This window comes from Vulpes vulpes, chromosome 5, assembly GCF_048418805.1.
Source record: "Vulpes vulpes isolate BD-2025 chromosome 5, VulVul3, whole genome shotgun sequence".
Lineage (NCBI taxonomy): Eukaryota > Metazoa > Chordata > Mammalia > Carnivora > Canidae > Vulpes > Vulpes vulpes.
The window spans coordinates 11,705,001-11,711,370 of NC_132784.1; the positions used below are offsets into that span (position 1 = coordinate 11,705,001).

General features: G+C 42.9%; 1 long non-coding RNA gene across 1 annotated transcript in view; it reads right to left on the minus strand.

Annotated features, from left to right (window-relative positions):
- Positions 1-25, minus strand: part of LOC112934324 (uncharacterized) — an 80,984-nt gene extending 80,959 nt beyond the window's left edge. The window contains exon 1 of the long non-coding RNA XR_003237885.2: positions 1-25. This exon is cut by the window's left edge and continues 48 nt beyond it. This is a non-coding gene — a long non-coding RNA (uncharacterized lncRNA).
- Positions 26-6,370: the final 6,345 nt, after the last annotated feature.

Here is a 6,370-nt window from a genome sequence, read left to right on the forward strand (position 1 = left end):
TTCACAGACACTCTCTCAGGCCCACAGTGGCATGCTGAAAGAAATGGAAATCTGGTGGCCCAAGAAACAGGAGTGGGAGGAGATTAGGGGTGGGGGTGGGGAAAAGTTGGGTAAAAACTTGGAGTCTGAGAAGTCGGAGCCCAGGGTGATGCCTGGAATTCCAAAATGAGGAAAGAGATCTCGGCTGCTTTCATATGGAAATTGGCCTGGAAGCCGACTTTGTCTCTGGGTAGAACTGAAGCCAAGACCAAGTTCAGTGAACCTAACACACCGTTCAATCAACCATTGAAACCCAGGAGAAGAGAAGGCAGGAAAGGGAGGGCAGAGGGTCAAAGAGGCTCGCCTTTCATTTGGACTTGGTTATGGAGGTGCCAGTAAGGAGGAATTAAACATTGGAAAGACTGGAAAAGGAAAATTCCGTCTATCTGGAGGATGTGATCAGCCTGGCTCTAAGTGAAAGAAGAGAAGTGAAGCAAAAAGAGGCAAGCAAGCAAGGCAAGAGAATAAAGAAAAGGAAGAAAGGAAGGAAAGAAGGAAGGAAGGAAAAAGAAAAAGGAAGATAATGATAACCACTCAAAGTAAATTCTGAAATTGCAACTGCATCGGTTGGGAGTTAGCAGAAAAAAAGGAAGGAACTTGAACTTGCCTGTACTCTGCCAAGATTGTCCCCACCTTCCACCTTAGACAGAGGCTTTCGGAGATGTGAAGATTCTTAAAGTAGATATGAAGTGGACTTCTGAAGGTTGACTTCTGTACTTGTTTTTAGTTTGCTTTATTTTGATTGCACCCTCAAAGGAAAGTTGAAGAAGCATCTACTCTTTGCAAAAAATAAGCTAATATAGTTTCGTCCTAGATACTTTTTGGGGGACTAGTTTCCTGTCTTTTGTCCTTGATTTATTATTGCCTTTATTTGTTCTCCCCCATTTGCTTCATTTTATTCTTATTTTAAAAGAACAGCTCCAAAGACCCTTCTATTTTCATGGAAATTGCTCAGTAGCAACAATTTCAGATAGCTTCCAGAAGAATAATCATCATGCTGGCTGCTTCACCCAAGATGCTTTGCAGCATTTCACATAACAATTTACTAATTAATGACAAATTAAATGGAATTTGGTAAGAAGAATCAGAGGTTAGAGTACTGGTGTATATTGTGTATAAAAAGGTATGCAAATATCTTCAGCCCATTTGTGGTTCATCAGTGGGAAATAATAGCTATTCTACTTGAAAATTTCAAATGCAGGAGGGCTGCTGCATAGAAGCAGAATTTGGAAATTATTCATCGTTTTAATTTTTTAACAGTTTCTCAGATGAGAAACTGTTCCTTCATTTTAGAGGCACAATGAACTTAGTCTTTTTGTTTTACTAACTTTAAAATCATACAAATTTGGCTCTACTTTGCGCTTATATTAATTACGTATTAGGAGGCAAGACACAATTTTTGGAAATCAGTAACCGAAGTTTTCATCTTTCAGAGCAGAATAAAAGGCACTGACTCTGTTCTTCTAAAGCAGACACTGGCAAACTACAGCCTGCCGACCAAATCCAGTTTGCCCGTTTTTGTAAATAAAGATTCCTTTGGAAACAGCCACACTCCTCCACCCACCTATTGTCTATGCCTGTTTTCACACTCCTGTGGCTGAATTGCAATGAGGGTCTTAAAGCTTTAAAGATTTATAGTTGGGTCCTTTAAATTTGCCAACCTCTGTCCTAGAGGGTAGATCTGGGGAAACAACACTCACCATCAAGAAAGAAGAAAGGTTTTAACTGAGAAAATAGTAAAATTGTGTTAAGGTGTTCCACTACTAGCGAAAGTCCACAAAGGGTCATTAGCAATCCAGCGGTCATAAACATTTGCCAAAATGTTCTTTCTTGTTCAATGGACATTTAGGGGAAGTGCTTTCTTTAGCTAGTGTGTCTTTAGCCCAATGAGTAGGTGACTCACCTCACGGAAACACTGGTTATTTCTAATAAGAAAAGGATTTGCGAAGAGTGAAATGTGTCTGCCCTCCTTGGAAGTTTTGGGGGAACACAGATGGTTTCCCACATCAAATAGGGTGATTGCTTCGGACACATGTCACTTGATTATTTTTATTGCTTCTGATTTTGATAGTGAGACAAAATATCTTTCCTGACTTTATTTTTCATCTTCAATTTATCTCATATTCAAAATATTAATGCCCAAAAGATATTGGGGGCCATGGAAATCTCTTAATCCTTTTAATATGTTCCCTCTGACACATAGGGTACTACAACCACACGTCAGTTCAACTTCTGAACATCCCGTTTGTGTTGATGGGGGCAGAGACAAAGTTCACAGAATACCCCTAACATGCCCACAATTTGGTCCCACCCAAGGGCACCTAGGAGCATGGCCAAACTTCAGCTTGAAGCAACAATGTTTAAGTAAATTTCACTGATCATTATTTTCCCCCATCAGTACATTACGTCTCCACTGGCTGCCTGTTCCATCCCCTTCCTGCCCAGAGCCTACAATTCCTAAAATGCATCTGTGTGGATGGCAGAGCTATTGTTTCAGAAGAGGCACTGGACTGGGAATTTGTGGTTTGATGGACTGACTGTAGGAGCAAGTAATGTGACCTCACCACTCTATGTCAGAGAAGGAAACTGGATTAGTCCACACTCAGTGCCTTGTATTATCTCTCAATCATCATTTCAACAAATAGAACTGAGCACCTACTGTGCTGGGAAAAAATAGACAAAGCCCCCTGCCTTTAGGAAGCTTGTTGTTACATGAATGTGTTGTGAGAAGGAGATGAAGAAGGGTAATTAAAACAAGTACACACAGAAACACGTATCAACAAATTATGACAAGTGCAATGAAGAGGCATTAATAAAGGAGTTCTACTTTAGGCAGGGCAAGCCTCCCCCCAAAAATGGTGAATCTTGGAAGGATGAGTCAGTTCGAAAAATGGTGGTGGGGGGCAGGGGGAGCATTTCAAAGAGACCAGGCAGCATGGGTAAAGGTGCTGAGAGTGTGAAGAGTTTTGCACAGTAATTGAAGGAAGACCTGCACCCACAGCAGACATGACTAATCAATCACAGCCTTCTTTCCTGTTGAAAACAGATAAAACCTCAGAGTTCTCAGCACAGCACCCCAGGTAACCACTGCCAATTAATTGGGGTCGGAGAACGATGAAACTTACTTGCTATTCCTGGACTACATGGTTCCAGAAAGTTCTCCCAGCCCTAGAATTTTCCAGTACAATGATTCTTATTTTATTCAGTATTTGAATACCAACTCTTACTCCAAATATCCTGCATATACCTGGTTTTTTTTTTTCCAACTTCATTGAATTGCCGGAGATAACAAAACTTCTCTCCCACTATATTCCATGTCATTCCTACAGGTAAAGGCCCTTTCCACACCTGTCTTCTAAAGGTTCTTCAAATCCCTGTCCCTGGTGAGATCACACCCAAGCAGATCTGCTATCCATCACTGTGTAACCAACCACATCAAAACTGAGTGAGTTAATGCAAATGACCTATCCCTAAGGTTCTGTGGGCTCGCTGGTCAGTCCATGCCTCCACAGCAACATTCAGAAGGGGGCTGGGTTTAGCCTTAGGTGGTTGGGAGAGCAGAGATGGTGGAGCCATTCCCTCGACACAGGCCTTCACCATAGCCTCTTGCTAGAGAAGCAGTCTTGGAGCAGAAGCCCTAGGGCCTCCTAAGGCCAGCTTCAGAAATCCTGTTGCATCTCTGTTTCCACAGGCTGTTGGTCAAGGCCAGTTCACAAGGCCAGTCCAGATACTAGCCCCCTCCTTGGTTATGGAATACGCATCAGAGACACATTGGAAAGGGAAGAACTGAGGGGCCATTAAACCCAGTTCAACAAAACTTTATTTCAAAATTGTTGAGGTAGAACAAACAGCTGGGCAACCTAACCCCTAGTCCGCTGTTCTCTCTATTCAATATTCCTGAGCCTTAAGGCATTACTTGCCAGTCAGTAATTGGGAGGCCTAGGTAAATCATGATAATAAATTCCTAAAAGCATGGCTGGCCCTGAGCCTGATACAGCTAAAGACAAACAAAACCCTTCAATTTGGAATTTATTGCTATGTGACAGCATATCATTGATATGGAAGTTCCTGATAGCTTAGCTCCCAGGGAGTGAGAGAGACCACTTACCTCTGAAATAGCAGGTAGTTTTTCTTTATGACTTAGCTGCTTATCACTTTTTACCTTATAAAGATGGTATTGATTTTTGCAGATGTCCTGGTAGAAAGAGCTCAGGCTGAGAGCACAAAGCTGGACTTGGGTCCCCACAGTAGCCCTACAGATCCCCTAAAGCCTCAGTTTCCTCGTCTGTTCAATGAGCAAATCATACCTTGCAAGGTTGTGAGAATTAATGGCAAGGAATACAAAGTTTGTTGTGAACTTGCTAACATACAGTAGGCACCCAATAAATGGTGGCTATCATTGCTATTATTAATAACCAGTTTGGTCAGGGAAGATGTCCTATAAGAGGCAAGCGTGGGCTGAGATTTGAAGGATGAGTGGAATCTGGGTGTTGAAAGTAGCAAAGAAATGCACAATGTGACTCAGTTAGGTAAAAATACCTGATCGAACTTGAGTGGTTTCACCCTCAAATTCAGCCTCTCTCCACTGGTTTAGGAAATAAAATAAGCAAGAAGACTGAGGCCAGATATACAAGGATTTTGAATGTCTGAACAAAAAGCTGGGCTTTTTCTAAGAGACCATTGAAAATCGTGAAAGGAGAGAGTGACAAAAATGACAAACAACTAGAGGAAGACCAGAAGTTTAGTCCAGTGGCAATGGTAGGGCAACTAGGCTACAGCAAGACCAGAGGGGGAGACAATCACTTGGGAGAGGATATGATGCATGGAGGTACAGTACACTTGATAACATTCTCTAAATTAATGCTTCTCATCTCTTTGACTGAGGAGTGGGGTGGTTTAGAAATACGTCCACAAATTCTTGACACTCCTCCTATGGAAGGAGGGGATCTATTTCCACTTCCTTGAACATGGGTCAACCTCAGTGACTAATTTCTAGTCAACAGAGTGCAGCAAAAGTGCCAGTGAGGGAGTTGAAAGCCAGTTCATGAAAGGCAGTACAGGTTCCACGTAGTTCTCTTTCAGGACGCTCGCCCACAGAGCCCAGCCCGCAGGCCATGGAGAAGCCAAGTAGCCCCATTAGCCCCTGGGAAGGCCATGCATTCCAGCCTCAGTCCTGGGTGAGGTCCCAGCTGATGGTTAGCATCACCCTCCTGATGTGCCAATGACAGTGCCTCCCGAAGACCCTGGCCCTAGCTTTCATGTTCCCCACCTGATGGCAAACAGAACAGAGATAAGCTGTCCTCTCTGAGCCTAGCCTAAATTCTGACTCATAAGCAAAATAAATGTTGTTGGATATTTTTTTAAAAGATTTTAACTATTTATTTCAAGAGAGACACAGAGAGAGAGACAGAGACATAGGCAGAGGGAGAAGCCTGCTTCTCCCCTCAGGGAGCCTGATATGGGACTCGATCCCAGGACCCCAGGATCATGACCTGATCCAAAGGCAGATGCTCAACCACTGAGCCACCCAGGTGCCCCTGTTGTTGGATATTTTAAGCTGCTTGCTTTTAGAGTATTTTGTTATGCAGCAATAGATGCCTGCAGCCAGCTGTTGTACATGCTGGTTGGGTGTCACACACACACACACACACACACACACACACACACACACTCATTCTCTCATCTGTTCAGGTCAATTATCCTGGAATGATAGTATTTTTTTTTTCTGGAACATTCCCTATCACAGTACCCTCTCCATTTCCTTCATGGCATTTATCACAATTTGCCATTATAGTCTTTACTTCCTCATTTGCTTGTTTTCTTTGCCTCTCCCCATAGAATTGAAGCCCCCCAGGCACCCTGCTCTCTTCTCTCTTGCTGCTGCTATATCGCATCACCTAGCTCAGTGCCTGGAATGTGGTGAGTGTGCTATAAATATCTGTGGGATAATGAATGAGCAACACCATGAGACTTGGATATATTCAATTTCATTACACAGGAACCACTTACAGGAGACAGGTGCCAACGTTTTAAGAAAAGACAAAACACACAATCTGAAATTTTAAGGTGAAGAAATGGTTTGCATTAATTTGTTTTCCGTTATGAATTGGTAACAGGCAGCCTGTAACCCACTGTTACTACACCCACCTCACCCAGGTCACAGCAGAAGTTTTCCTTAGATGCGTCCTCTGAGTGTCTCATCAGAGCCTTGACAGCTCAATATGGCAGATTCTCAAAGGCACAAAGAAACAGGCTCAGAACGACTGAGGAACTCTCAAGATACACAGCTACACAGTAAAAAGCCAGGGTGCCCACTCAGATCATACTTGCA